Source organism: Perognathus longimembris, chromosome 3 (assembly GCF_023159225.1).
Source record: "Perognathus longimembris pacificus isolate PPM17 chromosome 3, ASM2315922v1, whole genome shotgun sequence".
Lineage (NCBI taxonomy): Eukaryota > Metazoa > Chordata > Mammalia > Rodentia > Heteromyidae > Perognathus > Perognathus longimembris.
This window is the reverse complement of record NC_063163.1, coordinates 6,182,174-6,197,506: the sequence shown is the minus strand read 5'-3', so window position 1 is coordinate 6,197,506 and position 15,333 is coordinate 6,182,174. Positions and strand designations below refer to the sequence as shown.

The 15,333-nt window shown below is 43.5% G+C and overlaps 1 protein-coding gene and 1 long non-coding RNA gene across 3 annotated transcripts in view; one reads left to right on the top strand and one right to left on the bottom strand.

The window, feature by feature from the left end:
* Nucleotides 1-15,333, bottom strand: part of Fgf14 (fibroblast growth factor 14) — a 506,034-nt gene that overhangs the window by 424,165 nt on the left and 66,536 nt on the right. The window lies entirely within an intron of this gene.
* Nucleotides 1,175-15,213, top strand: LOC125348127. The gene is made up of 3 exons (XR_007210302.1): nt 1,175-2,576; nt 8,076-8,080; nt 15,203-15,213. It is a non-coding gene; the product is annotated as an uncharacterized LOC125348127 (long non-coding RNA).

Here is a 15,333-nt window from a genome sequence, read left to right as displayed (position 1 = left end):
TCGAGATTTCTGGGCACTGCATGTACCCACAGTGATGCATCTTCCTCTCCTCTCTAGAGCCCATCCCCTGGACGCCTCTCTTCCTAGGAAACACAATGAACTCTTGCTCCAAGGAGGGGATCGCCTGCCTTGCAGATCAGTTCAATACCTGCTCTTTTCTGGACCCGTCTTCCTGACCCAGATTCCTGCCGCCGCTCTGATTCTGAATCCAGCCCTACTATTTCCAGCATTGTTAACACCCAGTGCACGGGCTCCCGATGCTTCCATAATGTAGTTGTCTCATCTAGCCTCTGTTCATCTAAATCGTCTTTTCTAAGTATGCAGAAGCAGCATTATTTAGGCAGACAGAGTTAATAAACACGGAAGAGGACCAAGTGATGAGAGCCAGACTTCCACACCCCCGTGACTTCACACCTCCAAGTGTCCATGGTCTTTAACAGTCCTCTCCTCCATCAAGTAGGATGGATCTTGTAGCTGCGGTGAGGGCACCTGGACGGTGCAGTAGTGCCTCTCCCTCTTCAAGTACTTGCATGCCAGCATCCGCCAGGTATCACCCCAGCCCCAGCAACCTGCCCTTGGCAGACCAAAGAGTCTGCACTCAAACTACAACCCAGAGGAAAGATCTTGAGCTGGAACTGCCCGGCTAGGACACTCCTGAATTTCTAGTCCACAGAAAATCTCTGACAGGGTAAGAGATTTTTCTTGTTTCAGGCCACTGAGCTTTAAGATAATTTATTATGTGCCAAAAGATAATTGAAAGATGATGCATACAAAATCCACTGTGAGGCCAGGCCTGGAAGTACACACCCATCAGCCAGCAATACGTTTGGGAGGCCACAGCAGGAAAATGTCAGATCTGTGACCACCCTGGGGTACATAGAGTCCCTCTGCCAAGGGATGGGGGATGGGGGGGTGGGGGTTGAGAGAGAGAGAGAGAGAGAGAGAGAGAGAGAGAGAGAGAGAGACTAAGTCCATTGTGAAGGAAGCAAACTTAGAAATGCCATGAGCCCTAAAATAATAATTATGTTTAAAAATTCAACGTAGCATTGAATATATATTTGGGATATAAAACAGCTAAAGAAAAACTAGTCTTTTTATAAAACGTAACCTCTTTTCAAAGGCTTGTCTTTTTTTTCCATGTAAGACTTGTCTTTTTTCAAAAACAGCTGGCTATATTTTTTGACCTTCAACAGAGCCCTAACTATCAGCATTTCAGTAAATTTGTGAAATGGCATAAATAGCCTAAACTATAGGAACACGGCTCCAAAGAATGAACCCTGAACTCTAAAACATGCATTAAGAATTGTAATTTTCTGCTGCTAAGGCAATAGCTGTAATTTGAAATATAACAATTACCAATCATATGCAGGTTATCCAGGATGAAGGCAAACACACAGGGCAGAAACTGAAAGATAATGGTCAGGCCACGACTGTGAAAGAAAATATCACTATTAGACCAAGACAGAAATATTAGCCTATGGTTGAAAGTATGGTGCTATTACCAGAATGGTATTGTAATTAGCTCTGTATATTGCATTTTCTTAGAATAACTTAAGTTTGCCTTAAGAAGCCAATTACAGTGGACTCGTGTTTGAGACCACTCTCCAAATTAAGAGTTTCACTACTTCTTTTTCACAGCATTTCTTTAAAATAAACTTACTCCACTTACCTTTTTAAAAAAAAAGCCAATATGAAATCTGAACCTAGCCATTCTACATAGGAATTTACCATTCTGTTCATGTTTTTCTTTCTTTGCTTTCCATCCTTTCTCCTTCTTTGAAGTATTGAGAAAGAAATCCACCTGACTCCAGTGAACCAATCTGCCAATAGCAGGCAGCCAGTGTTCAGATGATCAAGTTACTGCCATGCTCTGGGCCCAACTTAGAGAGGCCCCTAACGTTGTCAATATTGGGTGTGGAGTTGATATACCATACACTACAGGAAATAGGGATATCAATCTAAACCGAAGATAGAAGACCTGAATCGTGTTTGGCTTCTTTGTTGTACCTCTGGGGAAGTACTTAAGAGATGAAAGTTAAATAACTTCAGTGGCCTGCCCTACCCTGAAATAAAGCTTTTAGCATGCATCTCCTCCTGAGTAATGGACACTTCATTTTGTCAGAGATGCATCCTTTAAGGAGTCCCTAGAAATTAGACTGCAAAGCCCCAGGGGCCCAGAACTATGTTTATATATTGCTCTGCTTCTAGCTACAAGTATTCTTTGCATCCTGTATTTGGCCAGTAGATGACTGGTGAGTGACATATTAGACAAATACTCATTTGTTAATCAGCACACGAAAATACCACCAATACCCGTGGCCTGTTTGTCTTCTAAGAGGCACGATATGAAGCGCCAAGAATCCAAAACACTGAAAGAAATAATCCTAACTGTGGACAAACTTTCAGTAAGGGGGCAACTTTGGCATGTACCTAGACAAAATCAGGGCAGGGGAAATATATATAATGATTGAGAGGGAGTTGAATGATTGAAGAAAGACAAAAAGGAGAATCACATATTCTGAAAAGAAGTAAAGAAGATAGATTGAAAGGACACAATAAAGGGCATCGTGGCAATGGTGCCCTTGGAGGAAGAGGGCCACAGATGGACAAGGAATGGGCCCTTGTCCCACAGACCTGGCACTTCCACCAAATAAGACTGGGTATCAGAAAGACTACCTGAAGAGGAATCAAGTAATCAGCAAAGAAGGGTGCTGCCAGGTCTATGAGACCAAAGCACTAAGCAGAGAAGGTAGCCCATCTTCTCTTACAGCAGTCAGGCCTTTCCACCTTTGGGACCATGACACTTGGAGCTTGTGGCAACCTTCACGTGAACCATCCACAATCCATGAGGTTGGTGGGCCAGAGTTGTTTTGTCTGTTGGCCCACTGGAATTGCAATTGTACTGCAAACTAGAGTGCCTGTCCCCCGCAAAGATGCCCATATTCTAATCACCAGAACTGCTGGGTATGTCATCCCAGACAGCAAAGAAGAGTCTTCAGGTAAGACCAAGGGTCAGGACCTGAATATGAGGAGAGCTCCAACATGATCCAGGTGGTCTGATCTAATTCTTCAAGGCCATAAATCAGAAACTGACCTTGGCTGTGGAGAGAGAGAGAGAGAGAGAGAGAGAGAGAGAGAGAGAGAGAGAGAGAGAGAGAGAGAGAGAGAGAGGCAATGAGGGATTCAATACCCAGTTCCTGGTTCCAAGATCCAGGAGACTACAGGAATGTCAGGAGAGAAACTTCTGGGAATGAGGGGGCTCCTCAGCTGCTAGCCAGCAAGCAAATGGAGTGGAACTGTCTGCCAGCATCCAAATGAGCAGGAAACAAATTCTCCCCTAAGGGCCTCCAGAAAGCATCACCAATACCTTGATGTTAGCAAAGTGAGGCTCTCCCGAAACTTCTAACCTAAAGCACTGTAAGATAATAAATTTGTGTTGTTTTCGAGCCACTGCCTTTGTGGTAATTTGTTACAGCAGCATTAGGAACCTCATACTGATGTGTTCTGGTTTTCTTATTAAAGGTAAAGGTACAAGAGGAGACTTATAACTTGAACTTAGAAAGGGAATGGTGTGCAAACCTAGAAATGCTGCTACAATGATATGCTATCTCTGTGGATTCATTTTAAAAAGGAAGAGCAAGTAAGCAATAGTAACAACAAGAGCTACTATTTCTTGAGGCGATACTATAGACGAGTTATGGAGTCCAGTGATTTATCTAGCAGTACTAATTACTAATTTTTAGAAGATGCACATGTTAGGATGTGCTACACTTCCTCCACACTTGACGTGAAGTGAATCATCTAATATCCACAATAACTTGATGAGGCAATGTCATGTCACTACCCCGTTCCACAGATCAGCAACTGAGACCCAGGTGACAGGAGTAAAGTGACCAGGGGGCACACACAGAGGGTGATTACTAAATCCCCTAGCAAGTGTCTCACAGAAGCAGCGTGTACGAGGACACTGCATTCCATGTACCATGCCAAGTACTTCCTATTTAACAGCACATGGTACCCCAAGAGCACTGCACTTGGCAGGACAGACTAACAAAATTCACAACTCATTTGTAAATATGCAACGGGCAGGCAGTGCCGCTAAGGTTAGAACTTCCTTCACTACCAGCCCTCCCTGTCAAATGAAGTCCCAGAAGATTGGGCCAGGGGCAGAAATGTATGAAGAAGGCCTTACATTGAGGACAGTTCAACTAAAAGCTCTCCAAACAACTGAGTCAAATCAGACCTCTTGCCAGGTGCTTGTGGCTCACACCTGTAATCTTAGCTACTCAGGAGGCTGAGATCTGAGGATCACGGTTCAAAGTGGTAGATAATAGCCTTGAGCAAAAGAGCTCAGAGACAGAACCCAGGCCCTGAATTCAAGCCCCATGGCTTACAAGAAAAGAAAATCATACTTCTCCCTAAGAATATCAGAGACCTCTTTATTGGTGTGGGGGGATAAAATTCAGTCATCTCCCCTCTATTCAAATACAATCCCAATCACAAAACAGACCCAACATTTCTTAGACACCAACTATGTGTGGATCAAGCATGTATGAACATATTTACCACTTTTCTAAGTATATTGATTGTAACATACAAGAGAAATTAAAAGAGCTTCCGTGATCTATTGGGTAACCACCATGGCTTTAAAGAAAGCTATAGGCTATATCAGGGAGAATTCAAAAATTCCATCAACTTGTTGTTATTTATAAAATAATCAATGCTAGGATATCAGAAAACAGAATTAAACTAAAAGCCAGCAGACTCTGTTTCTAGCTTGAGCTCTTCCTGACTAACTTGAACACCTCACTTGCCTACTTCTGTTTCCTCATCTGTAAAAAGGCAGGATTGGTCTATGCAAACATCATATATCTTATCCTATGAAGGACATATATCAAGTATCACATACCATTCTGAGTTCCATGATTCTACTCTAAATCTGCCCATCTGTCCTGACAGATGGGAAATGTTAGATTTAGACAGCATCTCGGATAAAGTGTTGGGCAGTGAATGTGTGTGGGTCCTAGGTACCTGGGGAACTAACATGGCAGAAAACCGCAAATAGATCAAATAGATGAATCTCAGGTCAAGTCATATATGTTGGACTATTTCAGATATTTCAGATATATACATATATGTAATACACTGAAAAAAGGAACGCTCCTAAGTATCAGAAAAATGTAATGAATTTTCCAAGACCTGAATAAAAATGGGACACCAGAAATAGTAACCTTGCTAAGTACATAACGGCAGACGTGCTTGACACTTGGTTAATGGGATTTGAAGGAAAATAAACACGCACCCACACAAATGCACACATACACATGATCTCCGCACAGCCCCTTGCTCAGCCATGAGCCAACACTTCCCACTCTTCCAAGTAGAGCGATGAGCCCATCAACGCGGTCTGGCTGATTACACAAGCCTGCTGCACTGCACCAAACACCATACTCAGCACGCCTGGAAAAGCTAGCACACTTCTCTCCTGTGCAAGGCAGGCTCTGGAACTCTGCCAGACCCAGATTATATGATCCACTAGGTAACGGTATTCGATTAGCCACCCCTTCCGAACCCACGCTGCAGTACCAAGTGAGCAGAGGGGGTTCTGCCTAAATCCTGCTAGGAAAGAATCAAAGAGACACAAGAGGGGAGAGAGTCGCGCGTTGTTCCCATAGATGATGTCTCTTATACAAAAGGGCCCAGGCAGCTTGGGCACAAAGCGAGGAATCAGGAGAAAGTACACTCAGTAATGGACTGCAGAAATCCCACCAGCCTGAAATGCTTAGTAAACTGGGAGGCTAAAAATTAGTAGTGTCTGTTACAAAACTGCCAGGAACTGCAGCTATATATCCATCCACAAGTCGCGCGAATAAAGGAATCATAATGCAGAAAATTCTACAAATAGCAATCTTAGAGCCACGTATTTTGCTTGGGGCAGGGAAGGCCGGGGAGGGGGGTGCTCTTGGATTTGCATTGGTTTCTCTTCCTCTGTGAGTCTTCTACCTGCCTTTAGCTCCATCCTGGCATCTCAACTATTTTTGAACTAGTAGAATTTGAGTCTGGTAAATTCTAGAAGAAAATCACTGCTAGTGTCTCTGTAACTTTAAATTTTTCAGCTGTGCACAGATACCTCTCACAAGATACACAAGGTATTCACTGTCCACAGACATTTCTGTGTGGATCTAAGTTGTCGTTTCACCAAATCAGGATTGGTTTTGTTTTCTGGTCCCATAAAACGAGGCAGTTTGCTTCCTTAAGGCCCCATAACTGGAGCCTCAGCGTCTCTTTCAGCGGTGTGGTTTGAGTCTGGATAAACCACAGACAAATTCTCATTCTAACGCCAGCAGAAGAAAAGAAAGGAAAATAAATGATAGAGTTGTTCTTCCTCGATTTAATATTGTTCTCTTTCTCTCTTTCTCTCTCTCTCTCTTTCTCCCTCTCTCAAACAAGTACACACACACACACACACACACACACACACACACACACACACACACACACCTTTCCCCTTCTCCTTAGGTAGTTACCTTTCACTTTTCTGTTTTCATTATGTGAATTACTCTTTCAGGTGAAAGTTGCAACACATAGAACCTGTCACTTGAAAAGTGGAAGTGACCTTGAGAAGGAAGAGAAATGAATGGAGCTGATAAATATTCAAGAGATAGGGAATTTACTCTGAATTAAAATGGAGTTGTTTCTCTTGGAGCACCAGAGCAGCTGTAATATGTATCCTGGTTGTATCTGTCTGCAAGAGTTGGTGCCTTAAAAATGGAATAAAAAATGGCTTCCTGGGCCTGGAGGTAGAGGAAGGCAGAAAGTAAAAGTTCTCTACCAGGAAATGTTCACTCCCTCTAGCAGAACGAAATAACGGCCATGTCCACCACGGGAAGCCTGACCTCTACCAGATCTGGCATCCGTGGTCTGGGGACTGAATCAGTCACTTGGAGACAAACTCCAGAGCAGATTGCTCGCCCTTGGGGGTAGGAAGTGACTGCCAGGGTCTCATCTTCAGGAGCCGAGAACAGCGTGGAGGGAGTGATCTAATTCCAGCCTGTGCCCTTCCAGGATGGAGCGCTGCCTCGGTTACCAGGACCAGCTGTGTCCCTCCCCAGCCCACCTCCCTTCACATTCACACACTTGTGTACACACACACACACACACACACACACACACAACTCAACAATAATTTGTCCAGCCCTTCCACTTGGACAAGCTTCTCTAATCCAACCTCTATCAGTGTTCTTCTGTTTGCTATGTTTCACATGGTCCAAAGGAAGAGGATATTTCTTGGGGTGGGGAGAAGATGCGTCTGGGGGCGCACCTGAAATGTCCTCTATGAAGGTCATGAACAGATCACCTGGTGGGAGGAGTTTCTTGTGCCCTGCTTTCTGGGCTCCAGAGAGTTGAGCTCTATGATCTACTGGGCGCAGCTATGTGGTTTGTGCTGAAGAAAACGCCATTTCTGTGTGAAGTCTTTAAGGCCACATGAGGTTTTTGTCAATGAGGAAGAAGGAGGAAGGGTGGTTCTAGTGTGAACCACCACGCCCCTGCTGGCAAGTGTCCCTGCTTCTCACAGCTGAGTCTGGCCCAGTTTAAAGTCACTTCAAGCATTTGGGACAGGTTAGTGATGTGGAAAAATACTATATACCTCAGAAAAGCTGTCAAGCTACCCATGACCAGAAGCAGAACTGTAGGAAAGGAAGAGGGAAGCAAAAATAAGCAGAAGAGATTATGGGTCAGGCAAAGCAAAGAGTTTTAAGGAAGAATATTAACATGGGGGATCTAAAAAGACAAAGCTCTCCTAAATGCCTGGGATCAAAGGTAAGGAATGCTCTGAATAGTTCTTAGAAATACAAAAGACAGCTGGGCACTGGAGGCTCATGTCTGTGTAATAGCTACACAGAAGGCTCAGATCTGAGGGTTGTGGTTCAAGGCCAATCTGGGCAGACAAATCATGAGCAACTGTTATCTCCATATAACCAGCCAAAAAGGTGGAAGCAAAAGTGTGGCTATGGTGGGACTGCCTCAGCCTTGAGTGGAAAAGCAAAGTTAGAGCAGGAAGCCCTGAGTTCAAGCCCCAGTACCAACATACGTCCACACACACACACACATGCATATATACACACATCAAAAAATGATATATTCCTTTTATATAATAAGACACAACAGTAATTAGGAAAGCAACCACTAAAAATTCTCTTGTAAAGTATTGAGGCAAACCAAAAAGAATGCAATATTTACCTGTTCTTAGATATCATGTTTTGATATTTGATTATTAGTTCTTAGAATTTGTTCTTTTGTAGTTATAGCTTTATAACACTTGAATCTGGGAACCAAGTGGCCTGAAGTTGTATTTGGTATGGAACATGCTCTGACTATCAGCTAAGAACAGAATTCCATCCTGTCTAAGGTTGTCTGTGACTATTCTCTCTTTGTCCCTGTTCCGTAATATAAAGTACAACAGCTAAACATTCCTTTAAATAAATGTGCTTCATAGGAGAGAATTTATGTCAGGACCTCCATCAGAGGTCCTACTCATACTTTGCTTTCAAAAATGTCCATCAGACTGCGATTAGAAATGTTAGGCTAGTGCATTCTATGTTGTGTACACTTTACCACTATTAAAAAAAAGGGGGGGTAGAAATTGTAAGGGAAAGAGGGAGTGGGGCAGAAGGAGAGGGAGGTTATATAGGCTTTTAGCCCTGGGTCTGTTATGAGGTTAAGGAAAAATGGAGGAACTTGTCTCCTGGAAATAGCTGTGATCACACATGGGAATTATGGGAGCTTGTAGTAGGTAAAAATGGGAAGAGAATATCCAGCATTCTACTATATTTGATCAGTATGCCCGGTCCACGAGTTGGTAACTCAAGTCCTAGTTATCTGCAAGGCTGATATGGAGACAGCCAACAGTCAGCGCACACACACCCGACGCTCTGCCTTCAGGGTCACTGAAGAGGGTCTTAAGTGGAAAAGAGAGACATTTTCTCATAGGCAACATTGCCTACATAGCGAGGGTATATCTCAAAATTACAAAGGTATGCCATCACAGAATGTAAAACTCAAGAGGGGATGTGGAGTAGTTTGACACAGATGAGCCCTTTCTATAAGGCCATAAGTTGAATATTAGTAGGAAAACAAAAATGTACTGTTAGAGAGATTTAATATTCTTTGAAAATAAAGAATATCTTATTTTTAGTAAAAAAAAAAAAATGTCCATCAGATTAGCCTAACTGGTCCTCACAGCAGACTTCAAAGGCCAGCTTCATCACTGTTTCACCAGTGGGGAAATCCAGCCTTACCCAGGGTCACTCAAAACATGTTACCTGAAAGAATGGATGGATAGGGCTGACACTTGGACAAATGGCTTTAAATCTCTATATTCTGGGGATGGATGGAATCCTCCAGAAGTTCTGTTCCCTGACAATACTCGCTGGTCGCACTACGTCACTACACAATAAATCCAGCTCTGTGAGCCACAGACAGATGAAATAAATAGAGAGATCCAGTCCTTGACACAGGAAAAATCATGAGTGATTATTTGTATGAGAAGGTGTGCTCTTCTGAAGTGTGGGGGTAGCAGGTTTGAAAGCTTCCTAAGCAGGACACTCTTGTAGATTACTTTCTATCCATCATGTCCTGAGAAACATGTAGCCAACAAAGAGACGGCCCGTGACATGCAAGCGCTGGTTCTCAGCATGTCCTTTTGGTTCAGAACTCACCCCTCAGAAGTGACTCAGAGGCCGTGTGAAAGCAGGAGGGGTGGAGAGGAGACAAATGAGGGCATCCTCCACCTCCCTGGCCAGGATTCTCCAGAGCCAGTCTGCCCTTCCTGGGCCTCCACCACAGGAGTCAATCTAGTTCAAGGAGAGCAGAGCAGCTCTGGAGCGTCCAGAGACTTCCAGTCCTCTAAGGACTAAGGACTGGGCACGGTTCACATTCATCTGTCCAGCAAAGAGTTAAATCTCAACTTGGCACACAGCCCTGTGCCTTGAAGAGGCCACACCGGAAGTCCTAGCAGGCAAGAGAGACAGGGCTGCTTAGCGTTCACTTACAGTTAGTTGTGTGCCTAGGCTCCTTGTGAATTTCAGCCAAAGTGAAATTCAACTTCACTTTCTATTCTTTCTTTCAACCAGAGATCTCCAAATCTGTCAGAGTATCCTGGGTTAACATCTGAGCTCAGTTATGAAAGACAAGCAGGAGGGTATCATCAGAGCTGGAGTGGGGAAGGCATATTATTCCTCCTGAAGGGGCTGTGATGTCTCAGGAAATGGTAAGTAGTTTAACATTGAAACCACAGTTCATGATCCAAGCAAGAGACTCAGAGAAAACCAGAAGAGTTCTCTCAGAAATATACTAGTTGTATCTTGGAGAGAAGGAACTAGTTCTGAACTGAGCTAGTTCAAATTCTTAATTTAATAGATATTTAAATGAATAATAGTGACATCAAAACTGTCAACTTCTATACCCAGCTAAAAGGCAAATAACATTTTCTTGTTAAAGGATGTATTCATGCAAAGCAGTACTTAGGAGACTATAGCAGAATTGAAAGTGTGAAACCAATTTAGAGCAACATAGTAGGACTCTGTCTCAATAAATTAACTATTTTAATTAAAATAAGAGACATTCAACAGCATCCTTCAGGTTAGTCTCCACAGAAAACCAGTCATAGTCATCAACCTTTAAGATGCTTTCAAAAGTCCAAATGCCAGAAAAACAATATCACCTGAACAGTTTCATAACACCAAACACAGTAACTCAGGGCTACCCAATATAGAGAAATAAGATAAGGTTAAAAGGGCAATAATTAAGCAATAATTTATTGAATACCAATTCTCAAAAAATATCAACCCTGTTATCCATCCGTGAGGCAGAAAATGCAGCAATTATATGACAAGCCTACCAGATTGAGATGAGCTGACCCAGTCAACAGACAGACTGGAAAATGTTTATTCAAAAGATTCCGTTTAAGAACACATCAAAGAACTCCACAGACCCATGAAGAAAAGTCTCATATTCTAGAGGCCAGTTAGAAAGGAAGAAAAAGAAATTCCTTTCTACGGCTTGCATAAAAACAGAAAATCTGTCTTGGCCCTAAGTCAATTAGCAACATTGTGATTTGCCTAGCACAGTCGTTTAGCAAATGGAAGCCGTGACTGAAACACTTCCACAAAGGAATCTTAGGTTTTACTCCATTGCAACTCCTTTGTCTCTCCACCAATGGCCCCATATATTTAGTATATGCACAAGAAGCGCATCACAGCTCACATATAAACCCACTGGCTCATTCCATGGGCTTTTGAACATGTCCACCCAGCACTGCCTAGCTATGCTAATCTGACACTACATCTATGGTGTCTACATTTGCCAGAGACTCTGCCAGTGACAAGGATTCCATAACTCCTAACAAACCACCCTGTCCTCAGAGTTGCCAGAGGGATTGTGTTCCCGTAGTTATTCATAAGGCAATTACTCAAGTAAGCATTCAAGAAGGACTCAGACATGTAAATAAATTAATGCCAAACATGTCTCCATGTTTACAAGAACTGCTGACGCTGTTTTGAAAGTTAATGCCCGCCCTCAGAAAATAATCGTCTCTTGTGTATCGATTCCTGGAGATTTCCTCCTAGGCTTTGAAAGCAAGTACTTGATCACACTGGCCAGCTAGTGGGTATTAGAGTAAATACACTGTTGATTGATTTCTTTCTACTAGCTTTAACCACAAAATTATGCACGTGGAGCATATATATAAACACACACGTGCTTGTACACTAGATATAATATACTTACATAATGTACATATAAATTTATGACAAATGTATACACAATACACACACACATAAAATCTACACACATACATTCACATGCATGTCAGTATGTGTGCATGAATAAGTATATGTTAGTATATATTAGTAAGGTTAGTAAATGTCAGTATGGATGTATACATATCTATGTGTATATATTGCACAGATATTAAATATTATATAGATATGATTTGTCTAATAAATACTGATGTCTATGTTATACAAATATGAGACGTCATACGCACATGTTTTCTCTTCTAATAAGTAGGTCAAAGGAATAAGCGGAAGTGCTTCTACTTACCAGATTGCTCTACAAGTTCGTCAGACTAGCAGAAGCAGAAGGAACTGCGCCAAGGCTGCACCTCCACTGAGCAACAGGGACTTGATCTCTCTGCTGAAATTCGACCTGAGCTTCTGAAAGCCAGCACTCCCACAGACACCTCCCTGCACGCTGCGCCCCGGGCACCCACCACACCTTCCCACGCGGCTTTCGCTGGGCTGCAGCACTGGGAAATGCTGGCCTCCACGCTCCCGGGACTTAGCGTAGTGTAGGTGAAACTCCACCACCAGAGAACGGGGCCCAACGACATCTGCTCCTTTATTAAATCCATGGAAAATGGATTTTCTTTTGAGCTATGCGGTAATCCCTCTTGCAACAGTTGAAGATCCCCAAGCAGACTGCAAACCCACACTGGGAAATGTCTGCTCCAAATTCCTTTGCCACTATGTGCACGTCGAACAACCCAAGTAGGCAACCTGAGGTAGACCGGGTAAGACTTCAGAAGCACCAAGGCAGGGAGGCTAATACAGATTCGGGGACCTCTGAATCCCCTTTTCCCACCTACCGAGCAAATGATTCCTTTACACAATGCCCCACGATACTTTTTAAGCCCCATTGTATATTTTATTGGACACCGCCATGAACATACCAGCCTGTGCAACTAGCAAATAACTACTTGGGTGCGCAATAAACACTACGCAGCTCCAGGCTCCATCTCATGTTCAGAGAGAAATGAAAGCCTGTGAACTATGCATCTACTTAGTGAAAATATACCTTGTGAGGAGGCAAGGACTCAAACTAAACGTCACCACAGAAAGACTCATATTAAATCCGGAGGCCTGGGCTGGGAATATGGCCTAGTGGTAGAGTGCTTGCCTCTATATACATGAAGCCCTGGGTTCAATTCCCCAGCACCACATATACAGAAAATGGCCAGAAGTGGCGCTGTGGCTCAAGTGGCAGAGTGTTAGCCTTGAGCAAAAAGAAGCCAGGGACAGTGCTCAGGCCCCTGAGTCCAAGCCTCAGGACTGGCAAAAATAAATAAATAAATATATATATATATATGTATATAAAATAAATCCAGTGGCCTGTGGCAGGCCAGAGATTAGCAGAAGGCTCAGTGCTGTGACTGTGGAACAACTTAGCTTTCTTAGATCCTACACTTTGGACTCTTTAGTGGCATGCAGGGTTCAGTCATGACTTCATGGCATACCCTTTTCATGTGAAAACTGGGTGGTAGGTCAAAGCAACAGTAACGATGCAGGGTAACAATGGAAAGTGTGCGAATAATGTGTCTGTAGGCAGTCGTTTCAAAGGGAGCATTTCAGGTACATCTGTCCTTGCAAGTAATGGGGGGAGGGGCGGCGGGGAGGGATAAAGGGGGTGACAAGCGCATCAGGGCTCCAGCATAGAAAAGGTAACACCTTTTACACGCAAATGTCATGTGTTCTGTATATTATCAGCATTATTAGAAAACTGGCCTCCATTTAAAACAGAGGTTGGCAATGAATGTAGAGATATGAGGAGTGAATTCATCCATTCTTCGCTTATTTGAAAAAATGTCTCGTTCTTTCTTCTGGCTCTTCCCCCCTGCCCCCTTTTCTCCCTGTTATAAATTACATCATCTCAGTATAAATGAATATGTATAAGTTGTACTAGTTTCTAAGCCTCTGGGTTTGGGTTTTTTTTATTTATTTATTTTTACATACTTGCCAAACCATAGGAGCACACAGGACTCACAGATGGCGCCCAGGAAGTCTGAGAGTGGTAAACGACTCCCATCCTGGGCAGGACTGGACACCCTCTTCTCCACTGGGTAAATAGTGTCTACCCATCTACAAACAAGGCCACTGGCCTGCCCAGCCCTCTTCCCAAGGCTGGCCTTCCTCTCCCACTCCTAACCCCTGCCTGGGTGGCAGCCAGCTCCAAATTCCAGTTTGACCACGTGGAAAACCATTACTTCTGCAACTGCTGATAAATTCTCTATCTGCAGTGTCTGCACTCACTGCAGGTAATTCCTCCTTTGCCCCCACCCAGCCTCCTACAACACTGGAAAGAACACAAACCATTTCCACACAAAAATCGAATACTCTTGTGTACCCTCTGGCCCTCACTCTGGCTACTTGAAAATCAAAATTGGACCCAACCATGCTTGACTTTCAATTGCTCAAATGTTTCTCCATTATTTTCCCATCTGTCCTACAGTTTTTAATGTTAATGCATTTGGCATGTTCAGTATACGAAGGAATCTACAAATTCCAGTAACTCAAGGCTCTTCCAAAGATCTGGAAGGCTGAGATCGACCCTCAAGCTTCCTGAGGGACTTAGGACCCAGAGGTGGGGTAAACCCCTGAGAGCATTCAGAATTTCTTCTGGACTCGGTGCAAAGGGATGTCCTCCGGCTGTTAGAACTGTCAGAAACAGAGGACCCTGATCCTCAGCCCCACGATGCCCCATTCCACCCAAACTAGAGACCTCGGTGGGTTGGTTTACCAGGCCTCCAGAACAAAGTACTAACTGGCTCCGAAAGCAGAAGTTTATTATCTCAGCCTGGAAGGGTGAGATCTGAGAGACGGCAGAATTGGAAGAGGAAGTGTGATTCAAGAGGTAGAGCACTAGCCTTGAGTGAAAATCCCTCTAGCATGAGGCCCTTAGCTCAAGCCCAAGGATCAGTGAGCACACACACACACACACACACACACACACACACAGAGAGACACACACTCACATGAGTTGGCAGGATTGATTCCTTCTGAGGACTGAGGAAGGATCTGACCTGTGCCTTTTCCTATCTTCTGTTGGGTTAGTGCCAATGGCTGGCATCTTTTGGCTTAGAGAAGCACTCCCAATCTTTGCCTCTAACTCCATGTAGAGTTGTTGTTGTTGTTGTGTCAGTTTGTGTGTGTGTGTGTATGTATGTGCAAGTGCCCAATTTTAACTTTGTATACTGATAGTCACATGAGATTAGAGTCCGTCTTACTCCAGTATGACTCTATCATAACTAATTTCCGCATAAAGTCATATGCTGGCACTGGGAATTAGGACGCCAACATATAAACTCGGAGGTAGGTGGCAGAGCTCAATCCATAATCCTAGGACGGACATCCACATCGACCTGCAGACAAGCCTGGCACACGACGCCTGGTACCCAATATATGTGTGAATAAGTGAATTCATGAATGAGTAACCCTTTCTGAGTGCCAATGGAAAGTATCTCACTTGGGGTGAAGTGATTTCCCTGACAACTATTCA